Genomic DNA, 20,104 nt, shown 5'->3' with positions numbered 1-20,104 from the left:
CATAAAAATAAACACGACGCTGTTAAGTATACCTTGGTTAGCTATGTTATATGAGACAAGCTTTCAGTCTGGTGTGGTCCTTATTCACGTGACAGAGCTGTCATGAGGGTCTAATGTCCCAGCGTTCGGAAAGTGTTTTTTTCTAAATTCTAGCATAATTTTGAAAACCGTGAAGGCGATTCTGCAGATCTCTAAACGGGTGTTTGGTTTCGACTCGAGTGCTCAATTGTTCTACAAGCGTCCGCCTGCTTTGCTTGCTGAAGACAGCCAGGAGTGAAAGTGTTAAAGATAAGACATTCTGAACATTTAGCGCGTTTCTGAAGGCGTTGCTTTCCATTACGGGGCTCACAAAAAGCAGCTGAATGTCAAACGCCGCCTATGTTGGCTTTCTAGCAAGACACCGGTGTAGCATGAAAAATTGCTCCGCCGGTCCAGCGCTGGCCGCGCCACACCTGAAACACTGAGTTGTGCATGGCCAAGGCAGACTTTCTCTCACACTGAGCACTGCAGCAAGTAGCTGTCAATTTCGCGCCCGATATTATGAAAATCCGTCCTCTCCTCGATCATTGATACGTCCATAGTGGAGCATTTATGCGCCTCAGGCCAGCCGTGGTAACACGGATGCGTGGTTGTAGCAAGGATCGTAAGCACAGCACCCTCTGCAAAATTCTAAGAGTCAGCTTCTGCAACGAAATGTGCAGCGCAAATTTTCTACCGCGTACTGGAGTTCGGCGACGAATGCGTATACCTTCCGGTCGTTTCAAAGCTGAAGCCGTTCAGTCGGGTCACCTTAACCTCGAGCATGCGGGGGTTTAACTACGTGTACGTAAAATTCCACGACGAGAGAAAGATGCAGGCTGGGCACTTGTCTAGTCTTCTCCTAAATACTAAAGAACATTGCTGTTCGTAGGAGCTGATCATTCACGCTTCTGGCTTTCTGGTTGGGCATTTATGTATTGCGGTGAAGCGGATCTTCGCCTCGACGAGTCGATGTGCAGCTCGCCGCAGTAGCAGCGCAGGCCTCTAGTAGATTCGGCATGTCTTCTGCCATAGCTCTGAGGTAGAATTTAAACGAAGAATTTAGCTAGAAAGATCCTGTTTCCTCGGCCTGCATGTGAGGAACGAGCATAATGCCATTTCACATACATACTTTGGACTGCCGAATGTTCTGCACGGCGATGTGTGTGTGTGTTGTGCCGGCGCTAGATCTTCCGAGGTCGATGCAGGACCTAAGACAGCGTAAATGCTAGGAATAGCTCGCTCGCATTACGGGCACATCGAGGTGATAGTTTAGTGCGAAGCGAAAGCTGCTCGTGAATGTGCGTATCTCGATGCCAGCTGGTGCAGCACGCCGCATCGCCTGCAGAATGTGCGCGATAAGCGATGCTTGCAGTACACAGTCCTGAGTGAAGACTGTGATCATGTTAGAATGGGCGAACTCTTCGAAGCATCTCATCCAAAGTCGCGGCTAGCTGATATCATAGAGGACAAGATTCATTCACGCGTAGCAAGCGGAATGCGGACATACGTACGTTCGACGTGCATATAGCCATTAGCCTGTATATCGACGTCCGCTGTATTTTACGAGAATCGAATGGGTACGTCAGACGTATTTTTAGACACTTCGTAAAAACAATTTCATTGGTGGCTATAGCAATTGAACACAATTAGCATAGCGGTATACCTTTCTCACTACCGTTTACCGTCATCGTGTGCCATCAGTACGCATGAGCAGATGGCGCCAAGTACCCGGATGAAAATTTCCGACGGAAAGAAAGACGAAAAGATTCTAAGTGCGCTGTATAAGCAGTATAGCAGAGCTCGTAGTGGCTTTTACTTGTTTACCCGGCGATGCAGTAGCATCCATTCAGGGCATCTCCCGTTCCTCATGTGCGATAGACGAGAGCTATGCGTGGTTTGGCGTGCAGGCGGACGTTGACGAAGCGCAACGCCCATGTCTTTCCTTTTCAAAAACCGCATGAACGGTTCTGGCGCACAGAAGCGCGGAAAATGGCACCAACAAAGAGGAGCAGCGGCTTCGTTCAGCGCGGAAGGCGAGCCCGCCGACAGAAGAGGTCGACAGGCGAAATCCCATAGGGTGTGTGTGTGGGGGGGGGGGGAGACCACGTGACCGAAAAGTGCGGCCAACTTTAATAAGACGTCGGCGGCCCCCGTGGTGAAAGCGCTGCTGCGGGTCATGGACCACTTAATCGGAGGAGGAACGCCGCGGTCTTTTCATATATACGAGCCCCGGCGAGGCAGACGTAACGACTGCGGACGAATTGCGGAAGCCGCTCGTGGTCCTCCGGAACACCAACTGGGCTTCCTCCGCCGGCCCCGGTTGAGTGATGGCGGCCGCGTTCTTTCTGGTGCCCCACTGCGGGGAAATATCGTTTTTCCGGCGCCTGCGGATGACGTCGGTCGACCTGCGCCTGCGGCCATGCGCCCTTTGTGCGCATATGGGGCCGCGCATACGAAGCAGCGCCGCGGCGTCGACCCATCCCGAGCATTTGCTCGGGACGCGCCCCCCTGCCGTAGGCGTCTAATTGATACTTGCGTGCAGTCATCCAAAGTCCGCGCCGAATGCAGCAGGCCCTGGCATCTAGGGTACGCCAACGCAGCGGTAATCCGCAGAGCGCAATCACAGTCCATTTGTAGTAGACGAACAGCTCAGATAAACATCAGTTCTCATTTACCAGTAGGTTATTGGGGAATTAGTGCAGAATAGCGGATTAAAAAAAAAAAAAAAAGACAGGCATTTGTTCTGAATAAAACTAGATCACAGTATTGTTACAAGTGTGTAGACTGAATGCTTGAGCGTAATGACTTTGATGTGACCGCAAAGATTTTTCCATACATGTTGCCTTCTTTTTTTTCTCTCCTGAACTCAGACAACCGGCGGTCAATCCGGACTTGACCAGGTCTACTGCGAGCCACACTTTGAAACGAACTCTTTTGGAGCGATAGCTTACAGAAATGACAGCTAATATGGTGTTGTTGTTACCACGAGTTATTTTTAAAAAGAGAGGGAGATACTGAACGCAGGTTATGGCGGTCAGCTTAGCGACATCGCCACTCTTGGCGTCCAGGGAGAATGGGTGATTCAGAGAGAGAAAGGGGGCAGGGGGGGGGGGGGGGGAGGCTCTTGCCATAACCTCCTCCTTTTAGGGTAACCGCTGTCAGAGTCCTTTCGCGGAGACCACCACCCGGTTGCGCTCCTGCGCTCTCGCCATAACCTGTCTAGTCACTAAGCAGCCGGTCATCTCCCATCGTCTTCTATCTCACACATTTAATTCTACACCCTGTTTCTGAATTTGGAGAGGGAGATTTAGAAGGTGCGCTGTCGACGATGACAGCGCGAAACTAGAAAACAAAATAATATGAGCTAATGACTATTGCACATATTTGAATAGAGCCAGAATACACAACGTAATCCGACCATTTATTCATTGAAAGACTTCGCCGCACACTTTCATTTGGGTTTTCCACTTATTCAGGCACTTGATAACATTAAGGTAATAAAATGATCAAGCGTAGCGCCTTGACAGTAGTCAGCGCCACCTTGTGCTGAATGCGTAAACTATACACGCGTGGCCTGCCATGGTCTGTTTGTACTACTTGCCCTGGACGGCAAGCCTCCGTGCCCGCTACATCTCTGCCCACCACATCCAGACATAAGTCTAGACGGACCACTGTACCGACGACAAGCGCAATCTTAGTGCCCTGCTAGCCTCCGTTTCGGAGTCCGGCGCCTTCACCTAACCTACCCACATCCGTTTGGGCTCTTGTCATTCTTGTGAATATAGATTTATGAACGAATGAATGTCGCAGTCTGCCATTGCTTTGTTTACAGTGCGCGCGATCTAGAGCTATGGATGCATCACAGGAGAGGAGCCCTCGGAAGTGGGCTTTATTTTGGGGAGAGGAGTTGGGGGGGGGGGGGGGGGGTGCTGCCACTTGTCAGGCATGTCTATGCCTTTGTGCCTGCTCCTAGGGAACTGTGTACCATGATCTCTGAATAAAACTCTTGATTTGAATTGATTGTGATCATGCTTGAAGAGTTAGTTATAAGGACCTTATAAGTATATTTTACCATAATCATTCTTAGTGCACTTTCACTGATTTACGGCCACTTTACTTCGTATACCTCTATCGACATAGCGTGTGCTGTATACAGCTTCTATAGAGTCTTTAGAGTCATACTTTGAGTCCAAGCATTTGGTTCGGTTTATTGGCTCAACGTCCCAAAGTGACTCAGGCTATGAGAGACGCCATAGTGGAGGGCTCGGGGAACTTCAACCATCTGGGGTTCTTTAACGTGCCTTTTTTGCCTCCATCGAAAAGCGCTGCCACGGCCGGGCAGTTATGTTGGTATGGTTGTTTATATAGCAATTCTGAATAGGAATTAAGCAGCAATATTTTATTGGGTTCCTAGCTTCAATAAGCTCTGAGAGATGGGATTGCATCCAGCTGTAAAAGTGTTTACAGTTGGATGCAGTGCCAGCTCCAGAGGCACGCAGTGCAATCCCGGGATAGAGTCAAGCTTACAGATGAGGAGGACAGAACATCTACTGCGCAATGCAGCGCTTCAAGGCGAGAGCAGGCCACGGAGATCTCCACGTCGCAGGCCTATCTTGTCGCAGGCAAACAAAGTATCAATATAATATAGCTTGCATCGCTTAAGTATACGGGTTCCGTATACTTCGTTAGAAATTATCTGCCGCATGTTTCGTCGCGTCGAAGGAGTAGTACTATCGACTGCGGTCGCTAGAAGCCCGTGAAAGCAGGTTACCGTGCGCATCTGACGGAGTCAACAGCGTGTTCTATCCATTTAGATTAGAAGTATCGCATAAATACGTCATTTCTCTTTCGGCTCGTCGATAACGGCTTGAGACAGATTTTTGAGCATCCAGGCCACGTGCACCTGACAAACCTTGATAGTCTTGGCCGATGCACTTTATGCACCGATATTTTACGAAATTTGTTTTTCAGAGGCATGGCGTGGCGGCCAACTTCCGTTGCAACAGTCTAGCCGTCCTCTTGAGCGATTCATCTGTCAGTCATTACGTCTTTCTTGTCGGCGCTCGCGTGGAAGGTACCGGCGTTCCGCTCCCGGTTAAGTGATCCGTGACTAGCGGCACTTTCTCAACAAAGGGCGCCGCAGCCATCGGGCAAGCGGCACTGCAATTTCCCTGGGCACTGCCCCAACCTCCCATTCTTCTAGACTATTTTTCTTTTGTGTTTGGAAGCCCCGAGTAAATAGCTGTAAAATGAGGAAGAGTGTTTTCGGAGGGGTCGATAAGAGGCTCGTGAGATAGTGTACAGGTATTCTAAAAAGCGGGATGAGTTTTGGAGTAAAATAAATTAACAGCACAAAAGAAAAAGAGGAGAAAGTAAATGAGTCGTTTTAGTGCTGCGGCCCCCCGTTCCAGCAATCTGGTGCGCAGCACGCAGAGAGCGACTGTATCGCGATAAATGCGCTTAACTTGGCGGAGAAAACGAGGCAGCAACGCCAGCTACTTTGCCCCAAAAGCTGCGCGCTTCTTTATGAGTCCAGAGCAAGAGAATATAGGCGGTGCGGGGAAGGCAAGCCGCGCATGGTTCGACGAGCACTCTTTCCGCCCACTGCAATACTCCGTCGAGAGTTGAAATTTCAGCCGTATCGCCGCCTTCGCAGAGCGGCCGCCGGTTATGCGCGCATATACCTCTCGTTGCCCGACGTCGAGCGACTTTCAAGGACGCCGCGCGGGACGCGGATTCCGACACACGCGCTCTTTTACGGTTGCCCGCCGAACGCGCTCTTTCGGAGTCTCGCCGGCTTGCGCGCTGGCCGTATATACGGCGAGCGCTGTTTTACGAGTTGGGCCGATTGCAAAGTTTTTCGCGTGATTTACAGTCTCGGTGCGGATGGAATCTCCGCTGCGCGTTTTATTATTCGCCCTTCGCCGGAGTATGTCTGCGCGCTGCCATGTTTTCCGAGGGTCCAGAAACCACGTGTCCGCGCTGTCCGGGAGACTTGGCGCGACGTGCGCCGATTAAGGCCGGGATTTCGGGAGTTGCGCCCCGGAAGGAAATTTTCGGCGCTCGATTGACAGCGGATCCTGCTCGCGTCGCAGCCTCGTCGCTTCTTTATAACGCGTCCCCTTCCTCCCTTTCTGGCGCGCTTGGTTCCGCAGGGCGCCACAGAAATCGATGCCGCGGGCGCTCGGCGCAAGCACAGGACGTGGCTCTCTTCTTGTGTCTTTGTATAGGGGCCCTGCCTACCGGATGTATCACGCCCTCTGTCACGTCATTTTCTGCTCCGACGCCGCTCTCCCGCGGCCTCCTTTCCTCTTCCAAAAAACTTGCCGCTCCGGCCGGTGGTGGTGGAGTCCCCTTCGCGCCCTTTTTCCCTGGGAAAAAATGCTCCTCCTCAATCATCGCTTTCCATGCCTCTATCCTTCTTTGCTGCGGGCGTCTACTCAAGCTGTCAATCAGCGCCGCCTCTGAGGGAACCTCAAGTTCCCCCTTTTCGCTACGCACACCCGCGCCTTTTACCTGGTGCTATTCCCTCTCCGAGCTTCCAAGTTTTCCCTCTGTGCCCTATACTGAGAGCAGTGGTGTCTGCTACAAAAAGCATTAGTAAAAAGGAATAAGTATAAAATGGGCACCTACACGATTCACAGCGGAGGCGCGGAAGAGCTAAAAAAAAAAAAAGAGAGAGAGAGAGGCGACGATCAGAATTGCCACACGGAGAAGCGACGGCCACCGCAGTAGCAAGGGCAGCGCCCTCGGGACGCTGGATCTGCTCTCGCCGTCCCGGGGACCACCACGCGTCCAGAACACAAAACCGCAAAAAAAAAAAAAAGAAAGAAAAGAATAAAGGTAAAGAAATAAGAACCGAGTAGGGAAGAGGAGAAGGGCTAGGGCAGCGCCCGCTACGTCTGTTGTTGTCGCACGAACGCCGTCCAGAAGGCCTCGGATGAGGGAATGGCAAACAAAGCCCCTTGAAAGAAAGCAAACAGCTGGAGGGATGAGTCGATAACAATGCGCCACTAGCGAGTTGGCCTCCAGGCTTCGAGCCTGCTGCAGTGACCACAGAGTTTCGCCGTCGCTTGCCACACGGGCTACCAGGTGGTAAGGATCTCTGCAGCTCGTCGCGTGGTCCTGACGGAGGATTCCGTTGTATTGTGAAAGAAACAAAAAGAGAGGAAATCAGTGAAAGGGCGACCTAGTCAAGGAGGACAAGAACAAAGAGAGACACTGGGTGCTCGAGCATGTGGGGATGGCAGACGGACAGAGAAGTCCAGAGCAGCCGCCTCTAAGATGAAAGACCTATCAGCTGGTGGTGGAGCTTTCACAGCCCTGCAATCGTGACGTCACCGCAGGCTCGCGATGCCGCCGTATCGCGCTACTGGCTTTCCCATAGCAAACTGCACCAAGTAACTAGGAGTGTCGAAGCGACCTTTGCGCCCATTTCAGCGAAGAATGACCTTTATTATCTTTTCTTCATCCGTAGTTCTAGTTTTGCTCAGGGTATAGTACCAAACGAAATTTTTACATAGGGCTTAAAATCTCCGGTGGTACGTAGGGAGCAGATGTTTTTTTTTTTTGTTTTTTTCTTATACTTAAAGGCCATTCCTGAATCCTGATACGTAATGAACGTTTCATGAATAGGTTTGCACCATTTCTACCCTGAACAGCTACCTTTCCAAGGGTCCTCTCTCAACTATAACCAGTGTGAGCTAATGAAAGCACCGCAGCCAGTGTACCGAAGGGCGATCTCTTCAAGTAATTACTGGCTTTATAAATGTTTTTTAACCGTTTCCAGCCCCACCGTGACCTTACATCGGGGTGAATGCCAAACGAGCCTAAAGCACAAGGACACTGAAAGCATTTGCGGACATTTAAGAATGTGAATTTACAGAGCGCCACTATACACGCTAGCAACGACCTGCTCTAACGCTGCACAGTGCGCATACATCACACGCGTTTAAAAGTGCTTTGTCCAATTACTCGCCAAATTCGTAATCGAAACCGTCATATACCAACAGATGTTTGGTTCATTCCACAACACTCGCCCCCACTGTACATGCCAGGTTTCGTTATGCGCGTCATATTAATCCTGATTGCTTCATGCCAGGCTTGGTGTCACATTAAATGTGTTCCCTCTTTCCTTAAGTCTTACTCTGCTGTTTATTTCGAATATTTCGAATAATCCGCTGCTTCGCAATTCACCAGGCATTGCGACTGACTTAGGAATCCTAATTTCCATCACTCCCCTACAAAATGAGATACAATCAGTCACAAAGGCTGCATGCACGACTCAGCAACAAGACAGGAGTAAAGAAGGTGATCTCAAGGGAAGAAACCCCTTCACTTCGCTTCCCTACCCTCTCACGTGCCTCGCTGTCGGAGGTGCAAACTAGGCGTAAGATCTGCTCACCGCTTGATCCGCGCTACTCAGTAAAATAACTGTTCCTCTCCTTTGTTTGCACAAGTCATATGTCGACATGAAAGCTGAAACAAGGATCCTTGCTTGGGAGGGAGCATATTAAGTAAATATGAACGCCTGGTTTATGAGAATAACAATAATGTTCCGGAACGAAACGAGTGCTCTGGTTTAAACGATTTTTCAAGCGAGGAAAAATACCAGAATAAGACTCAGTGAAACAATGTTCACTACGTAACAGTCCAAGTGTGAAGCAATACGCTTTCAGTTTTGAACTCAAGGAACAGATCGAGTGTTTGGCCTCTCTAATACAAAAACAAACCAAATCTGTAAGCGAAGGTTTGTAGGCATCAGGCTGAGAGCTCAAGGAGCACCTACACAGCATTTTCGCTTCCAATATGCTTTGAAGGCGCATATTTACGCATCAAAATATAATGCCGATACCCATAAACACAGGTCACAGTTCCCGCACTGCTTCACCCTCATTAGACCCGGCAGTGTAGTATTTATTTCGAAGCAGTAACCGCATAGTGTTTCACTTATTGATCGTAGGAATGCGCAGCCACACGTACGGCCATGGGGCCCGCATCACGGATGTGTTAAGCGCACGCCGGTGCGGCCAGCCGGTTTAAAGAAACCCCGAAAAAAAAAAGAAAGAAAAAGAGCTCGCCGCCAACAGCGCCAGGATTCATCCGTATACCCTCCGCCGCTGCGCTACGTGGAACAGGGTTAAATGAAATAAAGGCGTGCGCTTTTAATTATAAAACTTTTAATGGAATCCGGCCGGAGCATTATTCTGCCCCGCTGTCGTATTTTCGTGCCGGCAAGATCCTCTCCCGGGTACTCGCAGGCGGTTGGCCGCGGTTATCGTTCTTATCACTGGCGCGTGCGGCCCGGTATTGGAGCCCCAGCCCAGCCCGACCGCGATTTAATTTCATACAATGGGGGCCAGAGCCCAGCATCGCGCTAATTGCTTGTAAACGCGGGAGAGGATTAATGGCCTTCCCCTGGAGATACGCTCGACCGAAAGGTGGCGCTCCATCTCCATTTTCTTCTTTAGACACGCTCCGTTATCTTTCTTCGCCGGTAGCATGGAACAACTCAGGGAGATGAACAAAAAGAAGAGAGGGCGCAACAAGGAAATGGGGGTAGCGTCCGTTGCCTCGTAGTGAAAGGCTGTCGTGCTACAAGAATGCATGCATCGATCCTAGTGAGTCTTTGGCGTCGAAAAAAAAAAAAAAAAGCAAACCTGCGCCTCGAAGTTTACAATAGCGAGCAGCCTTTTCAAGCCTTTCGCAATATATCGTGCAACGCGCGTTTATAGATCGTAAAGATTTACGTACACTCAGTCGCACAAGAAATGCGAAGCGAATATTGTAAGTACAAAATTGGTCTTTTTACACCTGAAAACAACTATCACAAAGTGCGACAAACACTTACTAATAACTATACCCCCCCCCCCCCCCCCCCCATTCCGGCGCCCCTTTTATAACTCTAACACCTGAATTTATTGTGGCAGGTATGAAGCCACTTGGGAACTCAGTACGTTGCATCCAGCCGTTAACGTACCGTATAACATTGTGATGAAACTGCCTTTTTTTTTTTCTACGCTTATAAAGTCTTTGGAACGAAACTCAAGTAAAGTCGGCCCTGTGCTAGTCAATATTTTTTGTTTTGTTTGTTTCTTGATGTTTTTTGTTTGCGCCAAACTGCAAAGAAGGTAACTGAGACCTGCATTAGTGCTGCATGCTAGCAAGTACACGCGTCCCACATCACTAGTGCACGTTAGTGCCGCAGACGAGCGCTAGATCTTAATGACTTTTAGCTACAGCACGATTCTCGTTTTGATGAGTTTGTTGGTGCCTTGTTAGGCGGTTACTAGCTGCATCATCTAACGAAAAGATTTGCTAAACTAAACGCTTCTGCGAGGACTTGTAAGCAATTGCGCCATCCCCGTACTCCATCCGCCAAATATTCAGCAGCAAGTTAAGGGGCACCTCTAGGCCAAGCACTGACTCCGACATGATGACAGGGACACGCGGACAGCGCAAGGTCTTTGATCTTACCGCCGGCATCCTATTCTCTATTTTTCCCTTCCTGCGAACGTGCGGCTCATCACCACTCTACCTGACTCATGGTGACGATGCTGGCTGCCATGTGACGCTACTCGAGCTATCGCTGGCCATCCGCTCCTGTATTCCTGCCGACCTAATCAGGCGCACGCAAAACTTTTCGAAACACAAAAAAGACGAAGATGTTCACTGGACGTCAAAATATAGATTCAGGAAGTGAATGGTATTTGAACGGCTCTTCGCTGAGGTAAACGTATGACCTCCATCCGTTTTGGTGTCTCCGTGAGTAGAAAGGTTGCAAAACCGGCCTCCCTGCTTCGTAGAGGTGTACGGTTGCGAAGACACCTGCAGTTAAAATGATCAACGGGAAGCTGATTTCACTGGTATACGTAACGCTTGGCACGTCGCAGAAAGACGTAAAATCCTGCCGTGGTGGCTCAGTGGTTGCAAGGCGGTCGACTGCTGAACCCACGGACACGGGATCGAATCCCGGCCGCGGCGACCGCTTTTCGATAGAGGCGAAAAACAAGGCGCCCGTGTGCTGTGCGATATCAGTGCACGGTAAAGGACCGCGGGTGGTCGATATTATCCGGAGCCCTACACTGCGGCGTCCCTCATAGCCTGTGTCGTTTTGGAACGCAAACCCCAAAGACCAAACCAGAGAGACGTATAAAATAATGTCACCTCCACCATTTTGCTCATTAATGACCCGAGAACATGACGCTTGTCACCAGAGACATTTAGCTACTTTGCGACACATGGCTCATAAGAGTCTGCGATCATCCACCAAGCTTAGGTTGCTTTTTCTCTCTCAGTGCAGCCAAGATATGACAAGAAACTTTGCTGCAGATGCAGACATGATTCTTGGAAAGGATATATAGTATAAGCAGTGACGTCAGCTGACTTGGCTTTGCCTAGCATTTCACCGATTGCCAGGAAAAGCTATTCGTTGTCTCAGACTTTGTTGTGATAACTGTTGTGCCACACTGGGATCGCACTGCGATCGTATCTCTATGTTCGGTAGGTGGGAACCCCGTGAGCGAGGAACCTCTCAACTCGGTTGGGTGGACGACGCTCACGTTGAGGCCTTGACGGAGCTTGATCTTGCCTGGACTCGCTTGGTCGGTCGTCGCAGGGTTGAGCTGCGCAGTCCTTTTGCCGGAAATCAGCTTCTCTATGTTCGGTGTGGGGCGCTGGAGGCAGATCGTCCGCAGGCGAAGTTTCTGCTGGTGTCGCGATCATGTAGGGAGCTGGCAATGTAGACTGATGTTCGCTTGCTGCTTGTCGTTGGTCCGATCGCTCAGTGGCGGAGCTTCCGTCGGGTAGGCTTCAGCACCTGGTTTTTTGTGGTCAAGGTGCCGACGAACCGTTCTGTTTTTTTTTTTTTATTTGATTAGCCAAGATCGATGTCCTAGTCCCTTCAGTACGGTTTCTTCTATCCAAGCAGGGCTTCCTGTGAAGTTGCAGAAGAAGACCGATTTTCCTACGGCCACTCGTCTCGTAACGCTCTCGCCCGAGGTCGCCTTTTCAACAGGTCGTGGCTGAATACGTGTGAGTGCCGTCGAGAGCTCGCGTCCGAACATGAGTGAGGCCGGTGTTCTGCCCGTTGTTGCCGAAACAGTTGTGTGCTGATTGAACAGAAACCGAGCCAGCCTGCACACGAATGTTCCAGACTGATCCTTGGCTAATGCTTGCTTTGTCTCAAGCACAATTCTCTGCTTGCCCATTTGTGGCCGGATGATAGGGGGCGCTTGTAATGTGCGTTAAAACGTTGTTCTTTAGAAAATCTTCTATTTCCGTGGAAATAAAGGACGGGCCGTTATCCGTTACCAGCCTTTCGGGAATGTCGAAGGTCGCGAACAGGTTGCGCGGTTCCTCGATCAGAGTCGGTGACGCGTGTAGCGCACTTCGATTAACTTGCTGTACGCGCCAAGTCCTCAACGTGAACGTCGTCCATCCAACCGAATTGAGGTTCCTCGCTCACGGGGCTCCCATGCCCCGAACATAACGCTATTTATGGAGAACTTGTTCGGCGGATTCAAGCTGTTTGTCTGTATATAGCCAGCACTTTCGGATCTTGTGCCGGGAACATCATGGCAAAACCAAAGGAAATCATCTCCCCTGCGCGCCTTTTTATATGTCAGAGAGATGGGAAAGCCGCTAGGTACCCTTCCATTATTTTGCCACTGCCGGCAACCCGAAGAGAAAGCACCTTTGGGTGCACTAACTGCGAAGCAGCCACAGCGCTGATGGTTGTGCATTCGCGACATTTTAGGGAGGCCGCCTTTTTCTTCTGGGTAGGTGCTCGATGGCAGTTTACATGTTTCCTAAAGGCAACAAAGGTACACTGTATAATCATGGCTGCTCGTTGTAATTGCAACCGCGACGCCACTACAACGCTCCCAAAATTGCGTATTGTCGAAAGTGATGCAGCATTTAAATCGCCGACATATTGTTTCTTCGCCCCACCGTGGTGGTGCAGCGGATAGGGCACTCGACTGCATTTCCCAAGGATGCAGTATCGAAACTTGACTGTGGCGGCTGCTATTTAATGAAGGCGAAAAGCAAGGCGCACGTGTGCTGTGAGATGTCAGTGCACGTTAAAGAACTTCAGCTGGTAGAAATTTCTGGAGCCCTTCACTACGGTATCTCCCATAGCCTCAGTCGCTTTGGGACGGTATACCCCACAAACTAAACCAAACGATATTATTTTTCCTCTGCGTTTTAAAATTGTAGGTCGGTGGTTGTTTATTCCAAACACTCGTAGTTGGCAATTCACGAACTCCAAAGTGAAGAGACCAAACGGCGTGAGGCGAGTGCATTTGAGATATTAGGAGCTGGAAGGAACATAAAACAAAAAAGACTAGTTAATTCGCCGGTCAGGGGCAGGTTTACACAAGCCTTTTATACATGAGCCCGACGCTAGCAGCTGAAGTCGAGCGAGCCAGATGTCGGACTGGCTCAGCCCATCCCGAACTCGACCCGTTTCTGAGATCGTCGCTACACCTACCGACAACAAAGGAACCACGCGTAGGCGATAGAGGAGCAGGAGGAGCAATGCGCAGAAGAGCAGCTCACGCATCCCGCATCGTGCAGTTTCCGGTTGGTTGCCTCGCTCAGGCGCGCCCATTTTTTCATCCATGCGCGTGCACTACTTTTCCTGCGCATCGCCAACTCTACCAGAAAGAAGACAAGAGAATCGTGTCTGTCTAGCGCTGGCCCGACGAGGCAGCCTATACATGTTCCTTATCCGGAAGGCTGGACCGAGTCAAACTCCCCTGCAATAGGACTGACTCAACCCGACTCGACGGTGGTTTAGCTCCACCTCCTAAAGTATAAATCGGTCCGACAACCGGTTTTCAGCCCGACAGATCATCCGATCCGACTTTGTCGTGCTCATGAGAGTAGACCGGATCGGTAAATTGCACTTCGCCAATTTTATGCCTAGGAATCGGATTGCCCAAATGTCAGAGCAAGAAGAGAAGCCCGCATCCACTACTCGCGCCATCGGATCTCCTATTTGTCATTAGTTCTTTGTTTTATATCGAAATACCAAATTTTTAGCTATATCTAGGTGCTTACTTTCAATAAAACCAGGCGATTCAATCACGCAAAGAAACTTGGTGTTGCATTTAGGCGGATAATATATAGACGGAGCCCTTTGTGCAGTTTTCATCTTAACTCCGGCACCACCCGTAGTTCCTGAAAATTGCCAGTAAATGCCACATTGTTCTTGAAATTATGGCTCTCACTGAGTGTTACACCAACACCTCCTAGACAGCTTTCAAGGCCTGCGCGCTCCGACGTGACGTCACTTCCTGCCGGCCTACTCCCTGCGTCCCCGGCGTCCCGGCGCACCAGTCAGCCGCGCGCCATATTTACTTTGTGCCGTGTGCGAGTGGGCTGCTGTTCTGCGTGTGTTTTCTTGCCCTATTTGGTTGCTGTGCGCCCATGTTTTGCGGCATATGCTGGTTTTGACATGCCGAACAAGTGTTGTGTACCGGCATGTTCAAGCAATTACCGAACAGGGGAAAAAGCCCAAGTGTTTTCCTTTCCGAAGGACGAAGTGCAACGCACGAAGTGGCTGCGGGCGATACCGAGGAAGGATTTTATTCCTACAGAGAATAACAAGGTAAGAGATTTGTTTGTTACACTGTGCTTCTAGACTACGTTTGAAGCGCAATTCGATTATTCCTTTTATCGAACGAGAACAGTATATAGCAGGTATTTCGCTCTAGCAGTCGCATATTATCAGTATGCCTTCGCTTTTGTTTGCATGCAGGTATGCGCACTGCACTTCGAGGAGTCATGTCTTGAACGGAAAACTTCGTACACGGATCCCAGGACCGGGCGAGTGCTCGAGGTTTCATTGAAAGTACCCCGGCTTCGAAAAGGATCAGTGCCTGCTCTCTTTCCGGGATGCCCATCCTACTTGTCAAAGCAAGACGCCTGCCCTTCCAGAATATCACCAGATAGCAAACGAACACGCCGAGAAGCATCAGACCTTGCTCGTGCGATTTCTGAATCCGCAGCTTCCTACCACAGTGAAGAAATTAAGCGTAGTTTTTTCTCGCTTCCTGAACTGAAAGAACGATTGAAGACAGTGTGTGTACCTGATGTGTGGGCAGTCATTCATCGCCCTAACTGTGCGCTGTTTTTGAACATAGTGAACGAGAGTGCACCTGTTTTGCAGTCATCCGTGACCATCTCCGTTGATATGGAGTTAAGCGTGTGTTTCTTGGGCAAAAGTTTGAAGCGTTTTGGAAATTACTTGGTGCCAAATAAGGTCATGGATGTCAATGTTCTCCTGGAAATATTGAATCGAATGCAATGCATTGAGAGCGACGAGTGTCCTTCTGATGGCCTTCCAGATATTGTTTGTGCTCTTCTGGAAAAAATTGAGGAACACATCACAGACAGCAAAAGGGATATGATTAGATTTTTGAAAGAACAGGTGACATTGCTTGTAAAGGAACGCATCCAATATTCATCAGAGATTATGGTGCTTGCTTGTATTTTGCACACCATATCCCCTCACGCATACAAGTTCCTTAGGTCATCTTGTGTTGTTGTCTTGCCACATCCGAGTACAATAAGAAATGTCTGCTCTTCATTTCAGTTGTCACCGCAAAATAAATCTGGGAATGGTAATTTTCTGAAGTACATCGCCCACAGATCCAAACAACTGAAGCAATATGAAAAAGATATTGTTCTGATGGTAGATGAAATCCATATCCAACCATTTTTTGATTATAAAGGTGGCAATATCAGTGGAGCAGCGGCAAACTCCAATGTGGCCGCTACATCCGCGCATGTGTTTATGTTGCAAAGCATGCTCAGCTCTTTTCGAGAAGTTGTACACATTCTTCCTGTGCGAACGCTGAATGCCGAGTCTCTGCACAAAGTGCTGAAGGAAGTCATCCTCGGGCTTGAAAAACTTGGATTCAGAGTGCTAGCTGTTGTGTCGGATAACAATTCGATCAACAGGAAAGCCCTTAGTATGTTTTCAAGTCCCCCCAAGCTGAAAATAGCTTATCCGAATCCGGCTGACGCATCACGGCCTTTATTTTATGTTGTAGATGCCGTGCATTTGCTCAAGTGCATTAGAAACAACTGGTTAAATCAAAAAAATCCTGGAACTAACCTTTATTTCCCACTGTTTGACCTTTCAAATAACACAGTGCATCATGATGCCATACAGTGGGCTTCTTTCAAGGAACTACGTGAGCTTCATAAGCTTGAAGCTTCGCAGCTCCTAAAATACAGCTACCACCTCTCCTCAAAAGCACTGAACCCCAGCAACTTAGAGAGACAGAATGTCAAGCTCGCTTTACAGGTATTTAATGAATTTGTGGCTGAAGCATTAGATGCCCACAGTGACTTGCCAGCATTTCAACATGCTAAGCAGACTGCAAATTTTGTTAGAGTAATCGTTAGATGGCGGAAAATTGTAAATGTTAAAACACCGCACAAAGGGTATCACCATCGGGATGTTTACGAGCAGCCAGCTTCATCAAGGACAGATGACCCTAAGCTGACCTTCTTGGGTGCCTTAGTGACTTGGTTGGACGTGTGGGAGTTTTATAAGCATGACAATGGTACACTCACAAGAGAAACTCTTACTGCTTGGAGGCATTCAGCCTACGCTTTGCTGGAGTTCACAAAGTACTGTACTGTTGAACTTGGTTACAAGTACGTACTTCTCGGAAAGGTGCAGACAGATGGTCTCGAACACAGGTTCGGTCAGTACAGGCAAATGGCAGGAGGCCACTATCACATTAGCATCCGACAACTTTATGAATGTGAAGGCAGGCTGCGACTGCAGAGCACCCTTCCGGCATTAAGCGATGATGATCTGCTAGACACTGCTTCTTCACAAAGTGCCCCACATAAAGCGTCTTTCGACATTACCGTAGAGTCTGAAGACTTAGACAAGTTGAGTTCACGTGTTGCTGTGTTTGGCTATGTTGCAGGCTTTTGCGCGCACTCTGTCTTGAAAGTTTTGAAGTGCGACACCTGCAAGGAAAAGCTTGTTGTTGAGAGAAATGACGAGAGAGACACGGATATGTACTCACTAACAGCGAACCTCAGTCGAGGGGGCTTAAAATTTCCCAGTGCGTGTGTTGTTACTATCGTTATGCACGCCGAAGTTGTTGTAAAAAAATTGCTGCAGCCCGAAAATGCCACGAACTTCTTGCAGATGTCTAATCACAGGGACATTGTGAAGCACCTTGTGATTAAAAGCCTGCCAGAGTTCGAAGAACTGTGCACATGTGAAAACGGCCATGAGCCAGAACTTGTAATTAACATGGCAGCAAAATGTGCTACAAATATAATCCTGAACAATTATTGTAAAGACAGGAACGATACTGCCACTGCTGCTGCAAAAGCTGATGCAAAAGCACGCAAATTAAAGACTGTCACCAAAAAGTGATAATGAAAGCAATTGTTGGCTGTTTATTGTGTTTCATCATTTGTGCCGCAAATAAATTTTGTCCCCATTTGTAAAGCTTTTAAGCATTTTGCATTTATTTAACTGGAGCGAACGTCACGACATGCTATTTGTCAAACGTTCTCATTCTTTTCTATTTTTTTTAACTCTTCCTACATCTCAACGATAATGTGCTACATCTACACGTCACTTGCGCACCAACCACGCGTAGCTTCATGGAAAGCCTGAGCGCGGCTACGCAGCAAGCGCCAACAAGCAGGGGAGAGTTGGAAGCGGCGCGTCGCCTGGGACGGACAGTGGTGACGTAGCTGACGTCAGGCACGTGACGCGCAGGCCTGGAACAAGTTTAGGAGGTGTTGGTTACACCCGGTATACACACGCGGAGCAAACAGACTTTGATGAACACAACGTCAAAATGTGTTAGCCCTGGTTCTGCCAGTATAATCGTGATTATAGGGAGACGATTCAACGTATTTGTGTTTCTTTCTTCCTTTCGTCAACCTTGCACTCTTGGCCGAAGAAAGGGTGCCTCATACAGATTTTCCTCTTCGAAGCAACGCATTCAGTAACACAAATTTTCTGTAGTAGGTAACGTTCACAACAAGAGAATCACGCCACGTTCGCTTAGAGCAGTGAATGACCTCTTCAGCACCGGGGTCGAACAAGAAATCAAAAGGAAGCGCTCGCTAAAATAGAGCAGCAAAAACCATTGAACACCACAGCAGAGGGATGAAGAGAGAGGTAAAACGGTAACGAAACCTAAAGACAAAAGCAGCGTGCGCAAACCTCGGAGAGGGGCGGGAAGGATTTTCGAAGCGTGTCCGGAGAGCCGCTCAAGCGTTAATCTTTGTGTACTGCTTGTCCACGTTGTCCCCTTGGTTGAGAACGCAAGGAAAGAAAAGAATGATTTAGAGGTAAAGCCCGGAGAGAGAAAAAAAAAGAAAGGTTGGTGCACGACCGGGACATTTTTGATGCTTGTTTATGGGGAAACAAGGGGAGCCGACGTCCCCAGTGTAGACAGAAGGAAAGTGTCATCAGTGCTAAAGCAGTGGGCGACGAATAGCCGCACTTAGTCTGCATCATTACCGAGTCGCTGGCCGATATGGTCCGGCACTGTCCTGACGAAATCAATCAAAATGTGTTCGCCGAAGTATGCATGTTACGCTCTAATAATCGCGCAGTTGGCGGCGATGGCTTCGGAACGCCTCTACGTGCTTCTGAGAAAAGTGTGCATCGCCTAGCTGCGAATCGGAGTCCCGGAATACGGGTTCATGTCTTCAGCTTTGCAGCTGCCGCAGCCGATGAAAAAAGCTACTAATTTCAGCGTAAGTGGCCAAAAGGGACTGGCCAAAGGGAAGCTCTGCACCTTGCATGATGCGCACAATAGGCCGTTTTGTTACGTACTTCTGTACGTAACAGCTTGTATGTATGTATGTATGTATGTATGTATGTATGTATGTATGTATGTATGTATGTATGTATGTATGTATGTATGTATGTATGTATGTATGTATGTATGTATGTATGTATGTATGTATGTATGTATGTATGTATGTATGTATGTATGTATGTATGTATGTATGTATGTATGTATGTATGTATGTATGAACAACGAAAAGTGTCTGCCGGAACGCCAGTCGTCGCGACTGGGCGGTTCTTTTTCTCTGTTATCCATCGATAAAAAAGGCAAGAAACGAAAAGTTGTACCATTATTATCATGGAGTGCCACACACTATTTGGTGCGAGTAATGTTTTCTTTTTTTTTATATAAAAAGGCACACTTAACGCTGAACGTAACTTCATTTGCGCGTACGCTTTTCAAGTGGACCTTCGAGGATTTTTGTTCTTTGATATCAAGAATGGAAAGAGCTTTAGCAGTGTTCCGTTGTATACGAGCGCGGCTCCGATATGCAGCAGACGACGCAGAAAGTACGGCGGCCTAATGTGAAGCGCATATGCAGAAAGCGTTGGCCCACCAAGGTTCCTCGCTCCAGGTGCTCTTATGGGGCTTGTAGAGAAGGGCGCGCTGCGACTATTATGCATGGAAGCCTATTCAGTCATCTGTATAGTTAATTTGAAGGCAGTATTATCCCTTCTTGGCATAAAGAAATTAAGAAAATTCCTATAAAGAAAGGTGTTAGGCTAGGAGAACGATCTCCCCACTACTATTCACAGCCTGCTTAGAGGTATTTAGAGACTTAGATTGGGTACAGTTAGAGATAAGGGTAGATGGAGAATACCTAAGTAATTGTGATTTGCTGATGACATTCCTTGCTAAGTAACTGAGGGGATGAACTGCAAAGAATGATTGATGACCTAGGCAAGAAAAGTAGAAATGTAGGCTTGAAAATCAATATGCAGAAGACTAAGGTAATGTTCAACAGCCTCGGGAAGGAACAACAGTTTACGTTAGGTAGCGAGGCACTGGACGTAGTAGGCGAATATGTCTATTTAGGAGAGGTAGTAACCGCATATCCGGACAATGAAAGGGAAATAACAAGGAGAATAAGATTGGTTGGTTGGTTTGTGGGGTTTAACGTCCCAAAGCAACTCAGGCTATGAGAGACGCCGTAGTGGAGGACTCCGGAAATTTCGACCACCTGGGATTCTTTAACGTGCACTGACATCGCACAGCACACTGGCACCTTG

At 48.6% G+C, this 20,104-nt stretch overlaps 1 protein-coding gene and 1 pseudogene across 3 annotated transcripts in view; one reads left to right on the top strand and one right to left on the bottom strand.

The window, feature by feature from the left end:
* The window catches only part of LOC146205895 (protein O-mannosyl-transferase Tmtc3-like), a 431,454-nt gene that overhangs the window by 319,507 nt on the left and 91,843 nt on the right, over positions 1-20,104 (bottom strand). The window lies entirely within an intron of this gene.
* On the top strand, positions 14,275-15,639 carry LOC146205896 (uncharacterized; annotated as a pseudogene).

This window comes from Amblyomma maculatum, chromosome 1 (assembly GCF_055883805.1).
Source record: "Amblyomma maculatum isolate TAMU_Amacu chromosome 1, ASM5588380v1, whole genome shotgun sequence".
Classification (NCBI taxonomy): Eukaryota; Metazoa; Arthropoda; class Arachnida; order Ixodida; family Ixodidae; genus Amblyomma; species Amblyomma maculatum.
The sequence above is the reverse complement of the archived record's forward strand: the minus strand, read 5'-3'. Positions and strand labels throughout refer to the sequence as shown.